Source organism: Drosophila ficusphila, unplaced genomic scaffold (genome assembly GCF_018152265.1).
Source record: "Drosophila ficusphila isolate 14025-0441.05 unplaced genomic scaffold, ASM1815226v1 contig_414, whole genome shotgun sequence".
In the NCBI taxonomy this organism is placed as follows: domain Eukaryota; kingdom Metazoa; phylum Arthropoda; class Insecta; order Diptera; family Drosophilidae; genus Drosophila; species Drosophila ficusphila.
This window is the reverse complement of record NW_025064328.1, coordinates 21601782-21612637: the sequence shown is the minus strand read 5'-3', so window position 1 is coordinate 21612637 and position 10856 is coordinate 21601782.

Genomic DNA, 10856 nt, shown 5'->3' with positions numbered 1-10856 from the left:
GTCCACGTGTTCTGTTGATCCTTGTTTCATCCGCTCACGTCCGTTCACTCTGCTTGTCAAAATCCAACTCCTCGATCGGCGAACAGCGAAGGCTGTTCAAAGCCCTCGCTGCTGCCGTCGACCGCGGCAGCGGCCCTTACGCTGCTTCCGTGCAGTCTATAGGCGTCCTCTTTCGTCTGCCGCTTCCCGCACCCGCGTCTCTTTACGCGATCGTGCGTTTCTCTTCCTTTTCGTGTCTCTCCGGACCCGGCCGTCGGTTCTGCCGAGAACGCAAGTTTGGAGAGATGGTAATGTTGCTAGCGTGGCGTGGTTGCCGATGGCAATGTTGCTGATGTGGATGTTGCTGATGTGAATGTTGCTGATGTGCGTGTTGCTGATGTGAATGTTGCTGATGTGCGTGTTGCTGATGTGGTTTCGGCGTGGCCGGGGATGTGGCGATGATGTAGTGCCCTCCATGGGTCTTTCTAGCTCCTAAATCTTATCTTATAAACTATTCCTAACTTATATGTACATACGGTAGGGGGGAGGCCCTTGTGAGGGTTACCTCACAGATTATATCATGTCCCGGAGCCTAACATTGTTTTTTGGCTTGATCTTTAATGATCTGTACAACTTCTCTTATTTGGAACGCGATTGGCGTGGCGGCTTTCATGTTGTTGACGGGTGAAAGAGAAAATCCATTAGTTGCTGGGTGTGGCTTAAAAACTTTTTGCCGTCTTGATATTACTGCGACCAAATTTGCCGGTAGGTGTTTCTAATGACGGTGTTTTTGGTGTTTGGTTCGCTATTTTCAACCTCTCCTTTCAACCAGAGGATCTGTGGGCCTGCCAATCTCGACGAAGCCGTCTCTTCTGGCGCAGCAATTCTTCGATGTCTATAGTTGCGGGATAGTTGTTGTGGACTTTATTATGAGCTATTTTTGGGGTTAAGTGCTTTGCGAAAAGCGACATTAGAGATGCTAGTGTACTGAGTTATCTTTGCTGTTTTCTAAGTTGATAATTGGACAGATATCAATATGAGAACTTACGTATTTCTTGTACTTCACCCAGTCAGTAGACTTGTCCGGAGAAATAACGTCAAACTTGTGTTGACAGATTGATTTGCATTACAAGTTATATTGTTGTTGCCTGAAGTTAATTTTGTTCATTTGTAGCATTGGTAGAGAATTGTGCCTTATGCGTAGCATGTGGGATGCCTGTGCCGCCATGGCCCTTACCATTAGGATGATTTGTACGATAAAATGTGTATCCGTTTTCAACTTACAAGGCATCTCAGAAAAATTTGAGAGCGTTGTCCTTTTTTAACAAATTATAGGTTCCGTTGCACTTCTGTAGGGATTGGATGTGGCCACGGTGCACAGTGGGAGATTTGGTCTCGCTAGAGGCATTTAATTATTAACTTCTAAACTAAAATAGATGTCTTCAGTCGGTTTTTTTTTCCCTGATCAGAGAAAAATCTTAGAACTTTTTAAGTTACAAAAATATTTTTTTAACATTTTTTTTATATATTTCTTTTTTTAATTAAAAAAAAAAAAAATTTAAATATATTTTGTTTAACTTTTATTTTTTTTAACTTGAATTAACATATTTCATGAATAAACTTTATCTAAACAAGAAAGGAAGCTAGCTTCGGCAAGCCGAAGCTTATATACCCTTGCAGTCATCAAATATTTCGAACAGAATACACAAAGGCTAAACAACATCGAAGCTACGACGACTTTTCTATTAATTTTCCATATTTTTTACTATTGTTCATATGGCAGCTATATGATATAGTCGTCTGGTTTAGATAAAAATTAATTTGTTATTCAAGAGTCGTTAGAAAACTCTATATTCCAAAAATCATCAAAACGATGGTATCATTTTATTTCCGTTAATTCTATTATATAATATATAGATTTTTCTATCTTTCCTATGGCAGCTCTATGATATAGTTGACCGATTTTTATGAAATTTTTTTTATAAATCAAGGCTAGTTAAAAAATTTGATATTAAAAAAATCATAGTCGTGTGATGAAAAACAATGACGTTATCAATTAATTTCCATTAACCCTATATATACATTTTGATCTCTCCAATGGCAGCTATATGATAGAGTTATCCGATTTTGATAAAATTTAATCCAAAATTCAATAGTAACTAGAAAACGCCATCTGGAAGAAATTAAGTCGATCTGATCAAAAACAACGGAGTGAGAATTTTTTTTTTTCAATCTCTCGTATTGGAGCTATCCGATATAGTTGGCCGATCCGGTTCGATCCGACTTATATACTGCGTGCAATAACTACACAACTTTTCGGAAAGTTTCAGCACGATAGCTTCAAAACTGAGAGACTAGTTTACATAGAAACAGACAGACGGACAGACGGACCGACGGACAGACGGACCGACGGACTGACGGACAGACGTACAGACGGATTTCGATTCAGATCGTGATGCTGATCAAGAATATATATACTTTATGGGGTCTGAGGTGCCATTTTCACTGCGTTGCAAACTTCTGACTGAAATTATAATACCCTTTGCTATGCAAGGGTGTAATAACGGAGTGGTAATTTTGCTATTTCAATTTTCGTATGAGAGCTATCCGAGAGACAAGTTTACATAGAAACAGACAGATAGACAGACGGGCAGAGGTAGAGACGTAAACCGATTAAGACCGTGATGCTGATCTAGAAAATACTTTATGGGGTCTTAGGTGTCTCCTTCACTGCGTTGCAAACTTCTGACTTAAGGGTATAAAATGGAAAGCACCTCGGCAAATAGTGATACCAACCATTGCAAAATAGGCATACTGTATGATTAAAGTTGATAGCAGATGCAATAATAGTATTTGACTTTCATCTATGCAAGTTTTGTTCCCGCCTCCTGGCATTGAATATCCAAGGCTTGATCCAGATTTTCAATCATTCTGCCCCTCTTCTCCAATATCGATTCCATATCGGTCCATGTAGATAGCTCAGTTGTAGACAAATTTTATTCCCATTTTTCACATGTGCTTTAATCAAGGTTATGAGCGACGATATAAATCAGAAATCCATCTAAAATTTGTTGTGTTGTGACCAGCCTACGGATTGGAATAAGAATTTATAAAATAACTAGTAAACCCAGCGAACTCCGTTCCGCCACCAGATGGCGATAGTTTTAGGTAAAATTTCGTTTGGTGTTTAAAAGATAAAGAAAATTTTTTTTTGTTTTATATATGAAAAGGAAACATTTTATTTCGATACCATTAAGGGGCACAACTAGTGTGAAGTTTTAAAAAAATCAAAAAATTTTTTTTTCATATTTCGGTAGATTACACCTTTTAAAATAACATATTAAAATTTAAAATCGATACCTCAAATAGTTTTTGAGTTATAACAATTTTAAGAGCAGCCGCTCTCATAGCAGTGCAAACGATCATTTTATCTTTAAACGCGTTTTTCTCGAAACAGCATTTTCCAAATTTGCTGCAGTGATAACTCAAAAACTTGTGATCCGATCACTACCAAATTTTTTTACATGTTCTTTATATAGTTCTACGTACCATGAACTATCGGTTTTTTGATCCGATCAAAAATCGAATTTTGGCAGGCCAAAAACGACCAAAATTTTGGTTAAAATTCGATTTTTTTTTTTAAAACGCTGCCATTTTGTCATTTTTTGATATTTTTTTTTATCGTAGTTCATGGTATGGAAAATATTATCTAGTTTCACGAGAATTTTTCATTTTTTGATTTCGTCCACGGAGAGGGCCGGAATCACTGCAGCAGTTGAGGCACTTTTTTTTTTAGCGCCGTTGGAGATCGACTATAACTTAAAAAATATTTAACTTTTTTCTTTAAAAATTTTACTATACATTCTTAAAACATGTATAAATATATTCTGAAAATTTGAAAAGAATTGATCAAGTAGTTTTTTTTATAAAAATTCCCAAACATCACCATTTTTTAGGCCGTCACACTAGTTGTGCCCCTTAAAACTTTGGCCATTGCTGAGTGTTTTGCAATATTACACGTTGGTTCTTCAATAATTTGAAGATTTAACGGTAATTTTAATGCTGAATGAGCAGTTTGGCATCCTTTTAACAATATGGCTGCTATTCCCGAAGAACACAGGAGTACATTCGCTTGAACTAATAAATTTAGTTCCTGGTGATCATATTCACGTTCCCGTTCCAATTCTCGACTAAATTCATTCACGATTTGGCGCTGGCATTCTAACCTGATTAATATATTACCGCACATGAGGTAACACATATCTTCGATCAAGCGTAAAACCCGATTATGTATCTCCTCATTCATCAAATTGTTCACAATCAGGATGGCGACTTCGTCTATTGTTGGAGCATTAAATTACCTTTCGTGTGTTCCAGATGGTCGTTTATCTGCTTTTATGACAACTTTATAGTCATCATTTAGCATGCGCTCTAAAGCACTCTTAAACAACCTGACCATCGCATGATGTTCATGAAGCAGACACTGCAAGTCTTGAAGAATTGCTCGCTTCATTCCTGTATTGATCCCTAGGCGTCGATCAAGTTGTTCTTCCATGTTGCCCATGAAATATATTTAAAAAATTTTTTTCTGTATCTTCGAAAGATAGTAATGATCGTATTCGCTGGTGAATCTGCCCTTGTATCTAAGATAAAGTAAGTTATTCTTTAACTAAATTCTATGTAATACCAAAAAAAAAACCTTAAATGTCGGATTAAATCCTCGTTCTTTGATAATATCTGCCCCAAATGACGTCATTTGGAAACAACCATTGTATTTTTGAGTATTTGCAGGAAAGTGGCGTGATTCTTGTGTTTCACCACAAAGCAGTGAATACAATGGCTCAGGTGGCGAAGTCAAAAATGGCAATTTCATTTTACCATTAAAGCAGCATAATCCAGGCTTTCTCCGTAAAACTTCAACGCACCGCAATACTTGCAAACAACGTCCATTTGCCCAATGCAAACGCTGGGATGCAAGCTGTAATCAGTGATGCAATTGTATTGAAACACTGCTCGATTCAAATCAGCACTTGATAAATATCTTTTGCGTCGCAAATTATCTATTTCTTGACCTCTGTTGTAAGCTCGTGTTACGGGTTGCCTCACTTTGTTCTTCTTATTGAGAAGCACGAAGTCGACCTTCAGTCCTTTCATTTGCAGTATTTTGCAGTCTTCTTGAATTACGGCTTTGTCGGGAAAGATTCGATCGTCTTGGTCGCGGCATTATTAATTAAACTTCCCTTCACTTAAATTCACAAAAACCACAAAAAATCACATAACTTAACTTCACTTCAATTCACCAAAATCACAAAAATTGAGTTAAAGTGATATGGTAGCTTGTCAGTGTGATGAGGTAAAAATTCAGTTTATATGCGATTTTTGGTATGTCGAACGGAATAAAAAGTACCCTACCTCCTATTCCGGGCTCTAAGCTACCTTCCTACCAATTTTCAGCAAAATCTGTTCAGCTGTTCTTAAGTTATAAGTGGTGTAACTAACACAACTTGCTTTTATATATATAGATAGATAGATAGATTGATCTTCCGAAAACCCTTGGTAGATCCCTTCTCGTCACCTTTCAAGCCAAATATTGCCTGTATGTTTTTTTTATTTTTTTTTTATTTGTAGCTATAGAAGAAAGAATATAATATATTTACATACTAGAATAAAGTAAACTAAGTAAAGTGAAGAAAAGAATCCGCTCCCGCGTGATTGGGCTTTGCAGTTCTACTTCACGGGGCGGATAAGGCTGGGGGAGCTCATCGGGTAGTGCGAGAAGAGCGAGATCTTTCTCGCCGTCGCAATTCCTTCATAATGGTCGCTGCCATGTGCGCTACTGCATTCCATTGATCCTCATTTGACAGCATATAGTCTACAACGCTATCAGCCGTTAATAGACTTCCGTTACCATTCAGCAAGCTGTCCCGTTCGCGTTGGAAGATTGGGCACTCAAAAAAGCAATGCTCGACGTCTTCAATAACACCGGCTCCACAGTGGTCACAGATGGGATCATCAGCGTGCTTGTATTTGAACAGGTAGGCTTTAAAGCATCCATGGCCTGTCAAAAATTGTGACAGATAGAAGTTCACCTGCCCATGGCGACGCTTGAGCCAGGGCCGAATGTTCTTCACCAGTCGCCTAGTCCAATGAGCGTTTGGTGCGGACTCCCATCGTGCTTGCCAATGCACAATTGTAGCATCTCTTTGGTTATGGTTAACTATTGTGCCGCGACTCCTTTCAGCTGCCAACAGATCTAAGGGAATCATCCCAGCAACCAGGAGGGCTGCTGTCTCGGATACAGTTCGGAAACAGCAGGCAACCCTAAGGGCACATCTCCTGTACACTCCTTTGCACTCCCGGCTGTAAGAAGGGGTGTTCAACGCCGAAGCCCAGACCACCGAGCCATATAATATGGTGGAGGTGACTTCTCCAGCTAGGAGTTGGCGGCTTTGCTGCTTGGGGCCTCTGGTGTTTGCCATGATCCTGCTTATGGCGGTGGTTACTGTAGCCGCCTTACGGCTAATGTAGTGCAAGTGTTGGCTGAACTTGAGCCTGTGGTCAATCATTATCCCCAGGTACTTGATTGCCGGTTGAGAATCGATAGTGGTAGACCCAATTCGGATGGATGTGTTCTCTAGCTTCTTTTTGCTGCTTATCACTACTGCTTCTGATTTTTTTTCAGCAAGGCAGAGTCCATTCGTTGTTACCCAGTTAATGATTTGGTCGACCGCAGCACTGCATCTAACATTTACCTCCTCTAGTTTTTTGCCAACTGTTGCCAGGGCGATATCGTCGGCGAACCCAATGAGGGTGCACCCGGTTAGCAGTACGAGCTGCAGGACTTCATCATACATGATATTCCAGAGGAGGGGGCCAAGTACAGAATCTTGGGGAACTCCACCGGTTATCTGTTGTTTTTTACCCGTGTCCGTGTCGTACAACAGTGTGCGCTCTTCAAAGTAGCTTTCGATAAGCTTTATCAGATACGGCGAGATTTCTTTTTGTATCAGGGCCTCAATGATTTTGCTCCAGTTTGCTGTTTTGAAGGCATTTTTTACATCCAACGTGCATACTAGACAGTACTCCTTTTTGTTCCGTTCACCTTCGATGGCGTTGCTAGCAATTCTCACAAGCTCCCCAATGGCATCGGTTGTACTCCGATGCTTACGGAAGCCGTATTGATGATTTGAGAGTCCTTGCCGGCTTTCAAGCTCGTCCTCTATGCGGTTGCAGATCAGTCTTTCCAGGATCTTGCCAATCGAGTCCAGCATACACAAGGGACGATAGGCTGACGGGTCCTCGTGCTGTTTCCCCGGCTTGGGAATGAGTACCAGCCGCTGGGTCTTCCATCTTCGTGGGGTTGTGCCTTCACCAATGCATTTGTTGAATAACTCAACGAATGTATCTGGACGTGCGGCAATTATTGTCTTAAGGGCCGTGTTGGGTATGCCGTCAGGCCCAGGTGCCTTCTTCGCCTTAAGCTTCGCCGCTATTTCCAGCACTTCGTTTGTGTTAGTAAGCGCCGCGTCTTCTACCTCGGGGGTTGGGCCCATAAGAGGAATAAGTGGTGGCTGCCGGGGGAACAGTGTGGTAACGATGTGTTCCAGCTGCGTTGGGCACGTTGGCATAGGCTGTCTACTAAGTTTACCCATAACCAATTTGTATGCTCCACCAAATGGTTCCGCGTTTGCAGCTTCGCAGAGCTCCTGGAAGCATGCCGATTTGCTTCGCTTGATCAGGTGACTGAGCAGCCTTCGTTTCCCTCTGAGGATACCTAGGTTTTGGTCAAAATGGGGTCTTCCTCTTGATCTCTGCAGTCGTCGCTTTGCTGAGTGGCATTCGTTTCGAGCACGCGATATTTCCTCATTCCACCAAGGGACGGGGCAGCGCCTGTTACCTCCAGTATAGGCCTTTTTCATTGATGCATCGCAGGCTGACTTTATGACGTCTGCCATGTTAGCTGCACAAGTGTTGGAGTCACCTGCCATACTGATATCCTGGAAGCTGCTGAGGAACACATTCCTATTGAACGTGCTGTCTTTGTACCCCACCAGGCGCATGGGCATTTGTCTGTTCTGGGCAGCCGTGGAGTCGAACTCAGCTATGATGGCATTATGGTCGCTATGTGTAAATCTTCCTGAGACCGTCCATCGAGATATCCGTGAAAGCGCAGGACTCGCAAAGGTTATGTCTATGATGGATTCGCGTCCTGCACTGCAGTAGGTGCTCGCATTTCCAAAGTTCAGTAGGCAGACATCCAGGTGAGCCAGGGTGTCTACGAGAATCCGACCTCTTGGATTGGTTGCTCTGCTTCCCCACTCTGTGGCCCATGCGTTAAAATCTCCAGCGATGATGACAGGAGATTTCTCATTTGCATCCTGAGCTATTTCTTCTATTATTCTTTGGAAGTCTGGCAACGGGATTCTCGGGGGTATGTAGCAGCTATAGATATAGGTGCTCTTATACCGGGCTCTTGCAAAGGAATGGTATGCTTTCCAATGGGTGAGCTGTGCTGGCGGCTGGCTACAGCTCCAGATGGCTGTTCCGCCTTCGCTACTTTGGTGCCAGACACCTTCCTGCTTTGGTGAGTAGGGGTCGCTTAATATGGCAATGTCTATCCTTTCTTCCCGGACCGTTTGCGTTAAGAGATCCTGGGCCGCTCGACAATGGTTTAGGTTCAGTTGCTCGCATCATGTTTGCTTCTGCATCTTGCCGCGATATGGCCAAAGTTTAGACACTTAAAGCATCTTCTGGGCTCGATTTTCGCACGAACTCGGCAGATGGACCAACCAATGCGCAGGTTCTTCTGACCAAGTAGTTGGTCTGCTACACTTTTTTGGAGTGTCATCGAGGCAATTTGGGTGCCGCTGTAGCCCTTTCTTAATTTGGGCGCCGCATCTGCGTTCAGATCACAATCCAATTGCGCGAACACTGCCTCTAAAACTTCATCCGCTGTGGTCCACTCGGCGATGTTGCAGATCTCAACCACCACCTTGTCTGAGACTGACTGAACCTCAGCCTTTTCTCCAAGAGCATTTTGGACTGCCTTTTGGAGGCCTGAGGTGTTTTCATCCGCAGCCTTGGTCATCCGTAGCAGGATTTCGCCTGCCGCAGTGCGCCTAATAGCCGTGACACTTGGTTTAAACGACTGCAGCGAGCTTTCGCTCTGTACCGCCTTTAGGACGTCAGCATATGCAGCTTTGTTCTTGCATTTCACCAGAATTGCATCTGGCCGACTTTTGCGCCTGGGTGGCTGCCTTGCTCGTGACTCCACCTTCTTCCAGTCACCTTCTTTGGCACCTGCTGACGGTGCTTTTTTTGCCTCGCCCTTTTGGCCATTGCCTGGTTTAGCACTTGGCTTGCCAGGTTTGGTGGCCCTGTCATCTTCAGGAAGAGGTAGCGGTGATGTTTGCACACCATTCGATACCCGTCGTGGCGGGCTGCGTCCTTCCACAGTTTCCTTGCAGCAGCCTGTATGTATATTAGGTTGTTTGGTAATGACATACCGGTTTTTACATTCAAATTGCGCACTTCGCTTGTGAAGTCAAATATAATCGTATCTGGCAATGCTGTATATCGTTTAAAAGGTATTGGCATAACCTTTAAAATGACATATTGTTGTTGTTTACATGAGCTTCCACGTTAAAAAATTACAATCGATTGAAATGGAGTTCAAAAACGCAGAATTCGGGCAATTTTGAAATTTTATTTCGCACAGGGAAAAACTGCTGCGGAATCTCGCAGACCGATTACACTGTGCGACAAAATTTAACGAAATGTTTGTTTAAGTTACTTTTTTGATTGTTTTCGGTTAAGATGCATAAATTATGCACAAAAATATCTATGCCACCTTCTAAGTGATAGGATTTCTTTTTTTAAGATAAATTTTATGAAATTATTATTATGAAAATAATTAACACAAAATATTATTTTTTTTTTACTTTCAATAAACTATTATTTTTTTTTAAAGGGAATTTTTTTCCTGATTTTTTTTTGGCTTTTTTAGAGGTATCCTCGCGTTACAAGTTCCATACGTAGTCGCCAAGAGTATAGAGCTGGGTTAAAAAAATTTTAAAGCATTTTTATAAAAGCCTAACGGTATATTTGCTTAATATATTTTAATTAATAGATATTGAACTTGCATAAAACGCTTATAACGGTGAAAAAATATTTTCCCAATATATGATTATAAGGCTGTGAAATATGCAAAAACACGCGTTTTTGGGACATTTGAGTGTGCGTAGAAGCTGATTGGCTATTGATATTAACAAATCCACAAACTTGTATTCTTATTTTGATTAGTAGAAGTGAAAAATAAGAAAAAATCAACTTAAACATTTTTTTGTCGCAAAGTGTTATTGCTGTCTTAGAAGATAACAAAGTTTCGATTCAAACCGCCGAACAGTGGTTTAGGCGATTCCGAAGTGGCAATTTTGATACCGAAACACCCAAGCCTTCCGGACGACCAGTGACCGTTAATACGGATAAAAGCATTGACATAGTGTATCGAGATCGTCATGTGACTATTAGAACCATCGCAGAGGAGCTGCAACTAAGCACGGAAACCGTCCATAGGCATTTAAAGTCGAAAAATTTAACAAAAAATCTCGATGTATGAGTTATCCCAAAGAAAACCTTTTCGACCGCGTATCAATCTGCAAATCTTTGCTGCACCGTAATAAACTCGACTCATTTCTAGATCGATTAGACACTGGTGATCAATCAAATCAATAAAGAAACCGGTATGTCATTACCAAACAATCTAATATTAGGTTTAAACATAGTTAGCATTGTCCGATTTAAGTGCTATAAATGTCATTTTAAACGTGATGCCAATAACTTTGAAACGATATACAGCATTGCAAGATACGATTATA